Source organism: Ranitomeya imitator, chromosome 1 (assembly GCF_032444005.1).
Source record: "Ranitomeya imitator isolate aRanImi1 chromosome 1, aRanImi1.pri, whole genome shotgun sequence".
Taxonomy (NCBI): Eukaryota; Metazoa; Chordata; class Amphibia; order Anura; family Dendrobatidae; genus Ranitomeya; species Ranitomeya imitator.
Window position 1 is genome coordinate 775,920,078 of NC_091282.1, and position 17,589 is coordinate 775,937,666.

The following is a 17,589-nucleotide window of genomic DNA, read 5'->3' on the forward strand; positions in this document are numbered from 1 at the left end:
TTTGTGGCGTACCCTCCTTGTGGAGTGTGTCAATAACTGCCTTCTGGACATAGGTCAAGCCTTTTTAAATGCTTAGGAAACATTTGCAGGTGTTTTTTGTTAAATATTCTAATTTACTGAGGTAATGAATGTTGGGTTTTTATTGTCTGTAAGCTATAATTATCAACATTAACAGAAATAAACACGTGAAATAGATCACTCTGTTTGTAATGACTCTATATAATAGATGAGTTTCTCTTTTTTTTTATTGAAGAACTGAAATAAATTAACTTTTTGATGATATTCTAATTTAGTGAGAAGCACCTGTATCTAGGGCAGCATGGTGGCTCAGTGGTTAGCACTGTACTATAGATAAGGTAGCATGGTGGCTTGCGGTGCTGGAGTCCTGGGTTCAAATCACACCAAGCACAACATCTACAAGGCGTTTGTATGTTCTCCCCTATTAGTTTGAGTTTCCTCCCAAAGACATAGTTTTAGGGAATTTATACTGTTAACATAATGAAATTGTTTATAAAATGCTGCATTATACGTTGTCACTATATAAAGGAGCAAAATGAATATTATCTATAGTAATTTTGTTTCTTATATTATTGTATTGGGGTTCAACTTTCTGACATTTATAGTTACTTTGTATATCTCGTCAGTTTAGGACAGGAGTTCATGTTTTCCGTTATCTATAGTCGTTTTCTATCTTACAGTATTGGGGTTCATACATTACTGTTAGTTTCTTTGTATCTCTCGAATCATTGTAGTTTTGGGGTTCACCTCTTTTGGACATATTGTGTCATTTCTGGATGTAAGGACTTCCATTGTGGATATCACTTCCTGGAGTCTTACAGGACTTGCTTACATGACTTTATATCCCTCCATACAGAGTCACTGGCACAGTATGTGAAGGGAGATACATGTCACTGCGCATACTGCCATCAGTGATGTAAAACCAGAGTGTTTTTGCTTCCAGCACGCTAAGTGCTGAGAGGGTTAATAGGAACCTATGTTATGGGCTGGTTTTTGTGGACCTTCATAGAGTAGGCGGGAGAGGGTCCACCATATCTCCACATGCAGAGTCCTGCCAGGACCTGTGTGAAGTCAAGGTCATGTGACCATCACATGGGTGTTAAATACCTGGTCATGAGAGTCAGTGGGTTTTGTGTCTTGTGAGAGCAGGAACTCCCACAAAGCTCCTAGAGGCGCTAAGGACTGTGCGGGATAACTGCAGGTGACCTGCAGAGAAAGGACTCTGTGATACTTTATTTCTTTTGTTTTCCGTTAAGCCAGGAAGGCTCTGCTTTTGTTTTTCGGAACCCTGCCTTGGTGTATGCTGACGTTAAACCAGCAAGTGTTTCAGCACCAAAGTGTTCCTCAGTCCACCTGAAGAAGCAGCTAAGCGTGGCAACCCCTCACAAGAGTTTTATGGAGCCAACTGAGTGATACAATGATCTAATGGGCAGCCTTGCAGCGCTGGAGTCCTGGGTTCAAGCCCACCAAGGACAACAAATAGTTTGTATGTTCTCTCTGTGCTTTCGTGGGTTTTCTCCGGTTTCCTCCCACATTCCAAAGACATACAGATAGGGAATATAGATTGTGAGCCCCATCGGGGACAGCGATGATAATGTGTGCAAACTGTGAAGCGCTGTGGAATATGTTAGCGCTATATAAAAAATAAAGATTATGTGTACGTGGTGGCGGGTAAAAACGTATCTTGATTGACACCTGATACTTTTATCATCAGGCAAATCGGGGTAGCAATTCTCTAACCTTCAGCATTTCCGCCCGAATCAGTTTTCTTTACAGCAATTGAATGATAAAACCTGAACAACGTTACATGAAGTTCCAGTGAGAAGTTTTCCACCCGACCACTAGAGGGAGTCAGAGCCCCAAGGTCGTTGTTTCCTTTAGTGGGAGGACAGTAACTTTCTCTGCGCCGGCGACTCCTGACCCCTGCAGCAGGGATTACGTGAACAGATTCAGGATGGATCGTCCATGGCATTTTCCATGTGTAAAATTAGAAGAAAAAAAATGTAGAGAATCCTCAGTGAGTCAGAACTGCACAAATAAACAGTTCATGATGAGCCAGACGGAACCACATCCTGCAGCCGCCGCAACGTCTCTGTGTTTTCACAAGTGTTTTTTGTCCTGAAGTGTAAACACAGCAAATACGTGTCCAGAGAGCGCGAGCGCATACATGTGGCGTAGACAAGGCGCTGCGGCCACTGATCCTGCAGTGACATCCAAGGTTTCACTATTCTCATCATCCCCAACCCCAGGAGCTCACAATCTACTCTCCTATCCTACAATGTATCACTACTCCCATCATCCCTGACCCCAGGAGCTCACAATCTACTCTCCTATCCTACAATGTATCACTACTCCCATCATCCCTGACCCCAGGAGCTCACAATCTACTCTCCTATCCTACAATGTATCACTACTCCCATCATCCCTAACCCCGGGAGATCACAATCTACTCTCCTCTCACACAATGTATCACTACTCCCATCATCCCTGACCACGGGAGATCACAATCTAATCTATCAGACAATGTATCACTACTCCCATCATCCCTGACCCCAGGAGCTCACAATCTACTCTCCTATCCTACAATGTATCACTACTCCCATCATCCCTGACCCCAGGAGATCACAATCTACTCTCCTCTCACACAATGTATCACTACTCCCATCATCCCTAACCCCGGGAGATCACAATCTACTCTCCTCTCACACAATGTATCACTACTCCCATCATCCTTGACCACGGGAGATCACAATCTAATCTATCAGACAATGTATCACTACTCCCATCATCCCTGACCCCAGAGCTCACAATCTAATCTCCTATCAGACAATGTATCACTACTCCCATCATCCCTGACCACGGGATCTCACAATCTACTCTCCTATCCTACAATGTATCACTACTCCCATCATCCCTGACCCCAGGAGCTCACAATCTACTCTCCTATCACACAATGTATCACTACTCCCATCATCCCTGACCAAGGGATCTCACAATCTACTCTCCTATCCTACAATGTATCACTACTCCCATCATCCCTAACCCCGGGAGATCACAATCTACTCTCCTCTCACACAATGTATCACTACTCCCATCATCCCTGACCCTTGGAGCTCACTATCTACTCTCCTATCACACAATGTATCACTACTCCCATCATCCCTAACCCCAGGAGCTCACAATCTAATTTATCATACAATGTATCACCACTCCTAGCATCCCTGACCCCAGGAGCTCACGATCTACTCTCCTATCACACAATGTATCACTACTCCCATCATCCCTGACCCCCGGAGCTCACAATCTACTCTCCTATCACACAACGTATCACTACTACCATTATCCCTGACCCCAGGAGCTCACAATCTAAACTAGTTATTAAGGTTGAAGGAAGACTAAGTCCATCTAGTTGAACCCATAGCCTAACCTAACATGCCCTAACATGCCCTAACATGTTGATCCAGAGGAAGGCAAAAAAAACCCATGTGGCAAAGAGTAAGCTCCACATTGGGGAAAAAAATTCGTTCCCGACTCAACATAAGGCAATCAGATTAGTTCCCTGGATCAACGCCCTATCAAGGAATCTAGTGTATATACCCTGTAACATTATACTTTTCAAGAAAGGCATCCAGTCCCCTCTTAAATTTAAGTAATGAATCACTCATTACAACATCATACGGCAGAGAGTTCCATAGTCTCACTGCTCTTACAGTAAAGAATCTGCATCTGTTATTATGCTTAAACCTTCTTTCCTCCAGACGTAGAGGATGCCCCCTTGTCCCTGTCTCAGGTCTATGATTAAAAAGATCATCAGAAAGGTCTTTTTACTGTCCCCTCATATATTTATACATTAACATAAGATCACCCCTTAGCCTTCGTTTTTCCAAACTAAATAGCCCCAAGTGTAATAACCTATCTTGGTATTGCAGACCCCCCCAGTCCTTTAATAACCTTGGTCGCTCTTCTCTGCACCCGCTCTAGTTCAGCTATGTCTTTTTTATACACCGGAGACCAGAACTGTGCACAGTATTCTAAGTGTGGTCGAACTAGTGACTTGTATAGAGGTAAAATTATGATCTCCTCATGAGCATCTATGCCTCTTTTAATGCATCCCATTATTTTATTTGCCTTTGTAGCAGCTGCCTGACACTGGCCACTGAATATGAGTTTGTCATCCACCCATACACCCAGGTCTTTTTCATTGACGGTTTTGCCCAGAGTTTTAGAATTAAGCGCATAATTATACATCTTATTACTTCTACCCAAGTGCATGACCTTACATTTATCCCCATTAAAGCTCATTTGCCATTTATCAGCCCAAGCTTCTAGTTTACATAAATCATCCTGTAATATAAAATTGTCCTCCCCTGTATTGAGTACCCTGCAGAGTTTAGTGTCATCTGCAAATATTGAAATTCTGCTCTGAATGCCCCCTACAAGGTCATTAATAAAAATGTTAAAAAGAAGAGGGCCCAATACTGACCCCTGTGGTACCCCACTGCTAACCGCTACCCAGTCCGAGTGTGCTCCATTAATAACCACCCTTTGTTTCCTATCCCTGAGCCAGCTCTTAACCCACTTACACATATTTTCCCCTATCCCCATTATTCTCATTTTATGTATCAACCTTTTGTGTGGCACCGTATCAAAAGCTTTTGAAAAGTCCATATACACGACGTCCACTGCGTTCCCTTGGTCCAGTCCGGAACTTACCTCTTCATAGAAATTGATCAGATAAGCCTGACAGGAACGGTCCCTAGTAAACCCATGATGGTATCACTACCCCCATCATCCCCGACCCCAGGAGCTCACAATCTACTCTCCTATCACACAATGTATCACTACTCCCATCATCCCTGACCCCCAGAGCTCACAATCTAATCTATCAATGTATCACTACTCCCATCATCCCTAACCCCAGAGCTCACAACCTAATCTTCTGTCACACAATGTATCACTACTCCCATGATCCCCGACCCCAGGAGCTCAGAGTCTAATCTCCTATCAGACAATGTATCAGTACTCCCATCATACCTGACCCCCAGAGCTCACAATCTAATCTTTTGTCACTACTCCCATCATCCCAGCCATCTCAATCTCCTTCATAGCTATGTTTCAGCCTGTACATCTCCCTTGGAAGTTGACCTCTCTCCCCGAGTCCTGCAATCGTCCATCTGGGCCATTTATTTCATATTAATAGGATCTGACCACAGTACCACACACCGCCTGTAGATAGGAGGGCACTTGTTCTGGAAGAAAGCAGCCATATTTCTGTAATCCTAAACATCATGAGGTTCATGTCAAACATTTTGCATACAAAAATCATAGCTCCCAACAGACCCTCATGCTGCAAAACAGTCCCGCAAAGGCTCCACCAGCACAGCCAGCAGGAGAAGCAGCCAACAGGCCCCCTTGAATTAGGCCACACTCCTCCTTATCTTCTTCTAAGGCCGGCGTCACACCTAACGTATAAAAATAAGGTCCGTTTTTTACAGCTGAGATACGCAGAAATGTTCATGAACAGTGATCTGTATTCAATGCGAGGATGCGATTTTTTCTCAAAAAAGTATCCGTGTGTCACCCGTATGGCATCTGTATGGCGAGATTTTCTCACCGGCTTGCAACATAGACATATAATGGATTCATGGGCTCAAATATTCCTAAAAACATATATATAATCTACTAGATGTTGGCCCGATTCAAACGCATCGGGTATTCTAGAATATGTATGTATGTATGTATGTTGTGCTGTCAGTGGTGTTTAAATCCCGCATTAATATCGCTGATTGGCTGATATCCGAGACAGACAGACAATTAGACCTTTAGACAACACAATGGAGGCACTTGACAGCAGTGGAGGACAATGATGATTTCAGAATTCGCGGCAGACTGTGCCCGTCGCTGATTGGTCGAGGCCGGCTGACCTCGACCAATCAGAGACTGTGCCCATCGCTGATTGGTCGAGGCCTGGTGGCCTCGACCAATCAGCGACGCGGGATTTCCAGGACAGACAGAAAATTAAACCCTTAGACAATTATATATAGAGATATTTTTATATGATAAATATATATATATTAAATGGTGGCCCGATTCTAACGCATTGGGTATTCTAGAATATGCATGTCCTCGTAGTATATTGGCCAGCCACAGACTATATTGCCTAGCCACGTACTATATTGCCCAGCCACGTACTATATTGCCCAGTCACGTAGTATATTGGCCAGCCACGTAGTATATTGCCCAGCCACTTAGAATATTGCCCAGCCACGTAGTATATTGCCCAGTCACATAGTATATTGCCCAGCAACGTAGTATATTGCCCAGTCAAGTAGTATATTGGCCAGGCACGTAGTATATTGCCCAGCCACGTATTATATTGCCCAGTCACATAGTATATTGCCCAGCGACGTAGAATATTGCCCAGCCACGTAGAATATTGCCCAGCCATGTAGTATATTGCCCAGCCACGTAGTATATTGCCCAGTCACGTAGTATATTGCCCAGTCACATAGTATATTGCACAGCCACGTAATATACAGCACAGAGCCACGTAGTATATTGCCCAGCCACATAGTATATTGCACAGCAACGTAGTATATTGCCCAGCCACGTAGTATATTGCCCAGCCACGTAGTATATTGCCCAGTCACGTAGTATATTGCCCAGTCACGTAGTATATTGCCCATCCCACGTAGTATATTGCCCAGTCACGTAGTATATTGCACAGCCACGAAATATACAGCACAGAGGCACGTAGTATATTGCCCAGCCACATAGTATATTGCACAGCGACGTAGTATATTGCACAGCGACGTAATATACAGCACAGAGCCATGTAGTATTATGCCCAGCCAGGTAGTATATTGCCCAGTCACGTATGTAACAGGTTAAAAAATAAAAAAGAAACATACTCACCATCCGAAGAGCCCGTTGTAATTCCGGCAATGTGTGCGGTGTACAGGCCCCAGGATTGGTATGAGCGCAAGACCTTCCATGACGTCGCGGTCACATGACCGTGACGTTACGGTCACATGACCGTGACGTCATGGAAGGTCCTTCTCCCATAGCATCTTTGGAAGCGGAACCTGCCGCTTGCAGTGCCGAGGAGAGGGCGCGACGGCGGAAGGTGAGAATAAGGTTTTTTTTATTATTATTATTATTTTTAACATTAGATCGTTTTACTTAGTAAAAAGTTGGGGACACACAGGGTTAATAGCGGCGGTAACGGAGTGCGTTACCCGCGGCATAACGCGGTCCGTTACCGCCGGCATTAACCCTGTTTTAGCGGTGACCGGAGGGGAGTACTGACTGCGGGGAGTAAGGAGCGGCCATTTTCTTCTGGACTGTGCCCGTCGCTGATTGGTCGCGGCAGCCATGACAGGCAGCTGCCGAGACCAATCAGCGAATGAATAACCGTGACAGACAGAAGGACAGACAGACAGACCGAAGTGACCCTTAGACAATTATATAGTAGATATAGTAGATATATATATGGTATATATATGTCAGTGAGACATATATATACAGTACAGACCAAAAGTTTGGACACAACTTCTCGTATAAAGATTTTCTCTATTTTCATGACTATGAAAATTGTAAATTCACACTGAAGGCATCAAAACTATGAATTAACACATGTGGAATTATATACTTAACAAAAAAGTGTGAAACAACTGAAAATATGTCTTATATTCTAGGTTCTTCAAAGTGGCCACCTTTTGCTTTGATGACTGCTTTACACACTCTTGGCATTCTCTTGATGAGCTTCAAGAGGTAGTCAGCGGGAATGGTCTTCCAACAATCTTGAAGGAGTTCCCAGAGATGCTTAGTACTTGTTGGCCCTTTTGCCTTCACTCTGCGGTCCAGCTCACCCCAAACCATCTCGATTGGGTTCAGGTCTGGTGACTGTGGAGGCCAGGTCATCTGGCTTAGCACCCCATCACTCTCTTGGTCAAATAGCCCTTACACAGACATAAGACATATTTTCAGTTGTTTCACACTTTTTTGTTAAGTATATAATTCCACATGTGTTAATACATAGTTTTGATGCCTTCAGTGTGAATGTACAATTTCCATAGTCATGAAAATACAGAAAAATCTTTAAATGAGAAGGTGTGTCCAAACTTTTGGTCTGTACTGTATGTATATATATATATATATATATATATATTTTTTTATTTTTTATTTCATACAGAGCTGGATAGTAGAAAAGCCGGTAATTCAATTGTCAGTTTTTGCTAAATCATTACCAAACCAGACAGGATATGAGACATGGTTTACATACGGTTAAACCATTGCATATCCGTTACAGTTTTATATATCCGTCCCTAATAATATTAGTATTATGTGTGTAAAATTTGGGCGCTCTAAGTGTTAAAGGGTTAAATTGCGGGGAAAAATGGCGTGGGCTCCTGCGCAATTTTCTCTGCCAGAGAGGGAAAGCCAGTGACTGAGGGCAGGCGTTAATAGCCTAGAGAGGGACCATGGTTATTGCCCCCCCTTGCTAAAAAGATTTGCCCCCAGCCACCCCAGAAAAGGCACATCTGTAAGATGCGCCTATTCCACCCCTTAGCCTCTCTCTTCCCTGTAGCATTGGCATATGGGGTAAAAAGGGGTTAATGTCACCTTCCTATTGTAAGGTGACATTAAGCCTGGTTAATAATGGAGAGATGTCAATAAGACACCTATCCATTATTAATGCATTAGTCTGAAAGGGTTAAAGTACACACATATGTTAAAAATAATGTATTTTAGTGAAATAAATAAACACACAGGTTTTAACATCTTTATTGTACGCTCAATCCAATGAAGCCCTCGTTCTTCTGTAAAAAAAAATCCAAAATGAAAAAGCAAGAATAACCCATACCTGTCCACCATACAGTAATGTCCCACGCAGTAATCCAGTATGAAGCATCGTGTATGGCCATTATACAGTGTTGAGCATCATGTTAGGCCATTATACAGTATGCAGCACTGTGTGGCCATTATGCAGTATTGAGCATCATGGGTGGCCATTACACAGTACTGAGCATCATGTGTGGCAATTATACAGTATGGAGCATCATGTGTGGCCATTATACAGTATGGAGCATCATGTGGGGCCATTATACAGTATTGAGCATCATGTGTGGCCTTTATACAGTATGGAGCATCATGTGTGGCCATTATACAGTATGGAGCACTATGTGTGGCCACTATACAGTATGCAGCACTATGTGTGGCCATTATACAGGATTGAGCATCATGTGTGGCCATTATACAGGATTGAGCATCATGTGTGGCCATTAAACAGTATAAAGCATCATGTGTGGCCATTATACAGTATTGAGCATCATGTGTGGCCATTATACAGTATAGAGAACTGTGTGGCCATTACACAGTATTACAGTATTGAGCATCATGTGTGGCCATTATAAAGTATTGTGCATCATGTGTGGCCATTATACAGTATTGAACATCATGTGTGGCCATTATACAGTATGGAGCATCATGTGTGGCCATTATACAGTGTTGAGCATCATGTTTGGCCATTATACAGTATGGAGCATCATGTGTGGCCATTATACAGTATGTAGCACTATGTGTGGCCACTATACAGTATGCAGCACTATGTGTGGCCATTATACAGTATGGAGCATCATGTGTGGCCATTATACAGTATGGAGCACTGTGTGGCCATTATACAGTATGGAACATCATGTGTGGCCATTATACAGTATTGAGCATCATGTGTGGCCATTATACAGTATAAAACATCATGTGTGGCCATTATACAGTATGGAGCACTGTGTGGCCATTATACAGTATTGAGCATCATGTGTGGCCATTATATAGTATGGATCACTGTGTGGCCATTATACAGTATTGAGCATCATGTGTGGACACTATACAGTATGGAGCATCATGTGTGGCTATTATACAGTACTGAACATCATGTGTGACCATTATACAGTATGGAGCACTATGTGGCCATTATACAGTACTGAGCATCATGTGTGGCCATTATACAATATGGAGCACTGTGTGGCTATTATTCAGTATTGAGCATCTTGTGTGGCCATTATACAGTATGGAACAATATGTGGCCATTATACAGTATGGAGCATCATGTGGGGCCATTATATAGTATGGAGCATCATGAGTGGCCATTATACAGTATGGAGCACTGTGTGGCCATTATACAGTATTGATCATTATACACGATTCTTGTGTGGCCATTATCCCCTTTACCCCCAGTGGTGGTTTGCACGTTAATGACCGGGCCAATTTTTACAATTCTGACTACTGTCCGTTTATGAAGTTATAACTCTGGAACGCTTCAGCAGATCCTGATCATTCTGACATTATTTTCTCATGACATATTGCACTTCATGAGAGTGGTAACATTTCTTTGATATTACCTGCGTTTATTTGTAAAAAAAAATGGAAATTTGCCACATGTCTACTTTATATTAGCACAATTTTGGAATCCAAATTTTTTTTTGTTAGGGAGTTATAAGAGTTAAAAGTTGACCAGCAATTTCTCATTTTTACAACACCATTTTTTTATGTATTTTCTATATGATAGAAAATACCAAAGTGTGACACCATTCTAAAAACTACACCCCCCAAGGTACTAAAAACCACATTCAAGAAGTTTATTAACCCTTCAGGTATTTCACAGGAATTTTTGGAATGTTTAAAAAAATGAACATTTAATTTTTTTTTCACAAAAAATTTACTTTAGCTCCAATTTGTTTTATTTTACCAAGGGTAGCAGAAGAAATTGGACCCCGAAAGTTGTTGTGCAATTTGTCCTGAGTACGCTGATACCCCATATGTGGGGGTAAACCACTGTTTGGGTGCATGGCAGAGCTCGGAAGGGAAGGAGCGCCGTTTTTACTTTTCAATACAAAATTGACTAGAATTGAGATAGGACACTATGTCGCGTTTGGAGAGCCCCTGATGTGCCTAAACATTGAAACCCCCCACAAGTGACACCATTTTGGAAAGTAGACCACCTAAGGAATTTATCTAGATGTGTTGTGAGAACTTTGAACCCCAAAGTGTTTCACTACAGTTTATAATGCAGAGCCGCAAAAATAAAAAAAAATGTTTCCACAAAAAATATTTTTTATCCTCCAGTTTTGTATTTTCCCAAGGGTAACAGGAGAAATTGGACCCCTAAATTTGCTGTCCAATTGGTCCTGAGTACGCTGATCCCACATTTGTGGGGGGAACCACCGTTTGGACGCATGGCAGAGCTCAGAAAGGAAGGAGCGCCGTTTGGAATGCAGACTTAGATGGAATGGTCTGCAGGCGTCACATTGCGTTTGCAGAGCCCCTGATGTACCTAAACAGTAGAAACCCCCCCAAGTGACCCCATATTGGAAACTAGACCCCCCAAGGAACTTATCTAGATGTGTTGTGAGAACTTTGAACCCCAAGTGTTTCACTACAGTTTATAAAGCAGAGCCGTGAAAATAAAAAAAATCTTTTTTTTCCCACAAAAATGATTTTTTTAGCCCCCCAAATTTTTATTTTCCCAAGAGTAACCAGAGAAATTGGAACCCAAAAGTTGTTGTGCAATTTGTTCTGAGTACGCAGATACCCCATATGTTGGGGTAAACCCCTGTTTTGGCGCATGGGAGAGCTCAGAAGGGAAGGAGCTCTGTTTTACTTTTTCAACGCAGAATTGGCTGGAATTGAGATCGGACACCATGTCGCGTTTAGAGAGCCCCTGATGTGCCTAAACAGTGGAAACCCTCTAATTCTAACTGAAACCCTAACCCAAACACACCCCTAACCCTAATCCCGACCCTAACCATAACTATAACCACACCCCTAACTCGAACATGCCCCTAACCCTAATCCCAACCACACCACTAACCCCAACACACCCCTAACCCTAATCCCAACCCTAACCACACCCCTAACTCCAACACACCCATAACCCTATTCCCAACCATAACCCTAACCATACCCCTAGCCAAGAAACACCCCTAACCCTAATCCCAAACCTAATCCCAATCGTAAATGTAATTCAAACCCTAACCCTAACTTTAGCCCCAACCTTAACCCTAACCTTAGCCCCAACCCTAACTGTAGCCCCAACCCTAACTGTAGCCCCAACCCTAACTGTAGCCCCAACCCTACCCCTAACTGTAGCCCTAACCCTAACTTTAGCCCCAACCCTAACCCTAATGGAAAAATGGAAATAAATACATTTTTTAAAATTTTATTATTTTTCCCTAACTAAGGGGGTGATGAAGGGGGGTTTTATTTACTTTTATAAAGCTGTTTTTGGCAGATTTTTATGATTGGCAGCTCTCACACACTAAAAGACGCTTTTTATTGCAAAAAATATTTTTTGCGTCTCCACATTTTGAGAGCTATAATTTTTCCATATTTTCGTCCACAGAGTCATGTGAGGTCTTGTTTTTTGCGGGACAAGTTGATGTTTTTACAGTATCTCGTGGAAGAAAACAGCAACCCGCACTACCGGTCAGATATACTGTGACACTTCCTGGTTAATTAACCATTGCTGGTCCGCAGATCTCGGGTGCCATTAGCCAGAAAAACATGCTGTCTTGGATATAAGCAAAAAGAAATGCGGCAGCACTCACCAATCTTCTTTGCAGGCTATTTTATTGCAACAACATCGTACAGGAACCCGTTGAAGCGCCCATCAGGTGCGAAACGGCCGTCATTCAGCTTTCACATGTCCTTGTATAAACACCCCCGAGCCGTGAAGATGTTGTTGCAATAAAATAGCCTGCAAAGAAGATTGGTGAGTGCTGCCGCATTTCTTTTTGCTTATAAAAGTTGATGTTTTTATTGCTATCATTTTCGGGCACATAAAGTTTTTGATCACTTTTTATTCGGATTTTTGTGAGGCAGAATGACCAAAAATCAGCTATTCTTGAATTTATTTTTTTTGGGGAGGGCGTTTATACCGTTCCATGTTTCATAAAATTGATAAAGCAGTTTTATTCTTCGGGTCAGTACGATTACAGCGATGCCTCATTTATATCCTTTTTTTTATGTTTTGGCACTTTTATACGATAAAAACTATTTTATATAAAAAATAATTATTTTTGCATCGCTTTATTCTGAGGACTATAACTTTTTTATTTTTTCGCTGATGATGCTGTATCGCAGCTCGTTTTCTGCGGGACAAGATGACGGTTTCAGCGGTACCATGGTTATTTATATCTGTCTTTTTGATCGCGTGTTATTCCACTTTTTGTTCAGCGGTATGATAAAGCGTTGTTTTTTGCCTCGTTTTTTTTTTTTACAGTGTTCACTGAAGGGGTTAACTAGTGGCACAGTTTTATAGGTCAGGTCATTACAGACGCGGCGATACTAAATATGTGTACTTTTATTTCTTTTTATTTAGATAAAGAAATGTATTTATTGGAACAATATATATATATTTTTTTTACACATGTAAAAAAATTTTTTTTAACTTTTTCCCAGGGTGGAACATCACTATATATTGTCAGATCGCTGATCTGACACTTTGCAAAGCACTGTATCAGATCAGCTATCTGACAGGCAGTGCTCCGGGCTTGCTGGCGCCTGCTTCGAGCAGGCGCTTGCGAGAAACCTCCCTGCAGGAACTGGAAGGAGCCCCGCAGCCATTTTGGATCCGGGGCCTGCAGGGAGGAGGACGTAGGAGACCCTCTGAACAACGCAATCACCTTGCGTTGTTCCGAGGGTCTCAGGGAAGCACGCAGGGAGCCACCTCCCTGCGCAATGCTTCCCTATGCCGCTGGAACGCTGCGATCATTTTTGATCGCAGTGTTCTGGGGGTTAATGTGCAGGAAGCAGTCTGTGACCGCTCCTGGCACATAGTGCCGGATGTCAGCAGTGATAATCAGCTGACACCTGGCCGCGATCGGGCACGCTCCCCCCGTGAGCGTGGCTGATCGCATATGACGTACTATCCCATCGAGGATCAGATATGCCCAGGTCACCTCGATGAGATAGTACATCTAAGGTCAGAGAGGGGTTATACAGTATGGAGCACTGTGTGGCCATTATACAGTACTGAGCATCATGTGTGGCCATTATACAGTATGGAGCATCATGTGTGGCCATTATACAATATTGAGCATTATGTGTGGCCATTATACAGTATGGAGCATCGTGTGTGGCCATTATACAGAATAGAGCATCATATGTGGCCATTATACAGTATGGAGCATCATGTGTGGCCATTATACAGTATAGAGCATCATATGTGGCCATTATACAGTATGGAGCATCATGTGTGGCCATTATACAGTATGGAGCATCATGTGTGGCCATTATACAGTATAGAGCATCATATGTGGCCATTATACAGTATGGAGCATCATGTGTGGCCATTATACAGAATAGAGCATCATATGTGGCCATTATACAGTATGGAGCATCATGTGTGGCCATTATACAGTATAGAGCATCATATGTGGCCATTATACAGTATGGAGCATCATGTGTGGCCATTATACAGTATAGAGCATCATATGTGGCCATTATACAGTATGGAGCATCATGGTGGCCATTATACAGTATTGAGCATCATGTGTGGCCATTATACAGTATGGAGCACTTTGTGGCCATTATACAGTATGGAGCACTGTGTGGCCATATTTTTTTGTTTATAATTGTTTATAAAGCAGTGTGATTAGCAGTGCTAAATGGGTGTGGTTGGGAGTGGATATGGGTGTGACTAGTTGTGAAATGGGTGTGGTCAGGGGTGTTGCCTAATATTTGCCACGGGGCGCTGCGTGCGCCACTACCTTTGTCCCTCTTTGCCTTCTTGAAAAGTTGGGAGGCATGCAAGAACACTGTGATGTGAATTGTCCAAGGAGGGAGAGTTTTAACTGTTTGCTTACCTCCCCTATCACCAGAGCCTGCTCATATAATCGCTGAAAGGCGACCTGACACATCATTGTGTAGCGGTTACAGCCTCGTCTGTTAGGGTCTCACGCTGAGGCCTCGTCTGTTGGGGGTCTCATACTGAGGCCTCGTCTGTTGGGGGTCTCATGCTGAGGCCTTGTCTGTTGGAGTCTCACGCTGAGACCCCATTTGCCGCATTTTGAGGGTTACTCTCTTAATTATTGCACCTTTTCTCCCCGGGCGGTCGCTGACAGCTCCCCTAGGATGCGCCTCTAGTGCACAAATTAACTGTTCTTGTCAAGAAAAACATTTTACTTATTTTTTTTCCCAATAGACTTATTTGGCGCCACCACAACTGGGCGACCCAGAGAATAAGACACTGTGCTGCACAAGAAAGATGGCGCATCTGCCTCTTTATTTTTCCCCTTACATGTACATGGGTGGCACTGTTTCTGGCAGAAGGTGATCATGTTTTCCCATCCTGGACAATCCCTTCTGTCAGGACTTTGAGCCCTGGGTGGAAAATGTGCGGATGTGTGCTGACATCCTCTGTGCTGCTGGGGGCCTGCTCTCTATGGTCTCTCCCACAGGATCAAACCCTCCTTACCTTACATACTCTGTGCTGCTGTGAACTTATTCCCATCCCATTCACTATGTGTCATTCTTTGATGTCTCACAACATCAGCACACTCCTCCTGAAATACTCTGTGCTTCTAAGGACCCCAACCTTTTCTGTATGTATCTGTCATTGTTTTATTTTCCCCATATTATCAGCCATCTCTTCTGAAATACTCTGTGCTGTGCTTCCACTATGCAACTTTATCTGTTACCTTCCACAAGATTAGCACACTCTTCTCGTGAAATACTTCTAATATATACAGTTATGGCCATAAGTGCTGGCACCCTTGAAATTGTTCCAGAAAATGAAGAATTTCTCCCAGAAAATTATCACAATTCCTCATGTTTTGTTAGGCTATTTTTACACTTGCCGTGATTTTTGCGGCCCTTTTTTGTGGGCCGTATTGCCGCAATTTTCACGGTCTCCCGCAAAAATCTTGCGGATCGCCGTTTTTCTGGTTTCGAATACTAGAGAAAAATTATTGAAACAAAACAAGGCGTTCCGCAAAAAGGTATTCACGGTGCACCACAAAAACAAGCTTCCGTTGTTTTGCGGCCCCATTGATTTTCAATGGGGGCCATGTCCGTAAGCCGTGAAATATATCGAGCAGGCTCGATATTTTTTCACGGCGGTAAATATGGCCCTCATGGCCATGCGGCGTGCGGCGCTCCAATTAATTTTTGCTGCCCGTTTTTGCGGCCCCATAGAAATGTATTGAGGCCGCAAAAACGGGCCGCAAAAACACAGCAAGTGTAAAAGAAGCCTTATGCATATGTTTATTTCCTTTGTGTGTACTTGAACAACACAAAGTAATAGAGTAAAAAGGCAAATTGTAAGTAAATACACACAAAACCCCCACAAATATGCTGGACAAAATTGTTGGCACACTCAGGTTAATATTTGGTTGCGCCCTTTAGAATAAATAACTGCCATCAATCGCTTCTTACTCCTCTCAGCTGGGGTCATGGAGCCAGGTGACCGATGGGCCCAAATCCTGGCTTTCCCAAATGTATCCATGGGTTCAGGTGGCCAGTGGGTCTACATCCTGATCTCCCCAAATGTATCCATGGTTCAGTGATGGTCAATGAAGCAGATCTGTATTCTTTCAGCTGGGGCCGTGGTCCTCCAAGATGGCATCTTGTACAATGTCAAAATCTTGTCCCTCGTGATGGAGCCATGATCTGGCAGCTATCCTGTAGAGTGTTCCTGACTGTGGTTTTATAAAGAGTCTCTGGATTTCTTGGATGTCTTGTTACACTGGCATATCCCCTTATTATAGTTCACAACTGTTCTTCAAGTCAGTATCCACAGGTCAAGGGGAAGGGGTGATGAGATTCGCATTGTTTGATCATTGAGAAGCCAGGAGATGTTCAGAGAAGCCAGATGTGACCCTCCGGTCTCCTGGCCTTGTATCTCACTGGACTGTCATCTTCCTAAGCTTGTCGGTACCTCCTCTCTGTGTCTGCCACAGGTGGGGTAGTCGGCCTTGGAAGCTCTGAAGTCACAGCTGCTCTTATCCTGGCGAGTGAGTCAGTGGAAGGCTGAGACTGTAATTTGCACCATCTTGGGTACAGTGCTGGGACTGTTCTATGTGTTATCTGCCTGTTTTGTGGTTCTATAAAGTATTGCCACACTGTTTTACCCTCACCCTGTGTTGTCTGAGTAGTATTACGCACAGGGTAAAACGAGAGCAGGTGTTTGCTGAGATTATCCTTGGTCCATGCGGTTTTAGCTAGCAGACTAGGGCACCCGCTTACCCCTCTTGTCTCCACAATGTGTAAATGCAATAATTTTCTGGTGGAAATACTTCACTTTCTGGAACAATTTCAAGGGTGCTTCGACCATGACTGTAACTGTCTGTGAGCTCCCACATGATCAGCGCACTCCTCTCCTTGATCACTCTTCGCCTGGTGCGGCCATTGTGAGGGCGCCGCCATATGTTGTAGCAGCATTCACCCCCGTGATCGCCACGTGAAGAGTCACAGTCGCACACCCACACCTTGGTAATGATTAGTGGTTGTCTATAATTCTGCAGCCATCGGTAGCTGAAAACACGTGCGGCCAGAGATGAAACCCGTAATCTT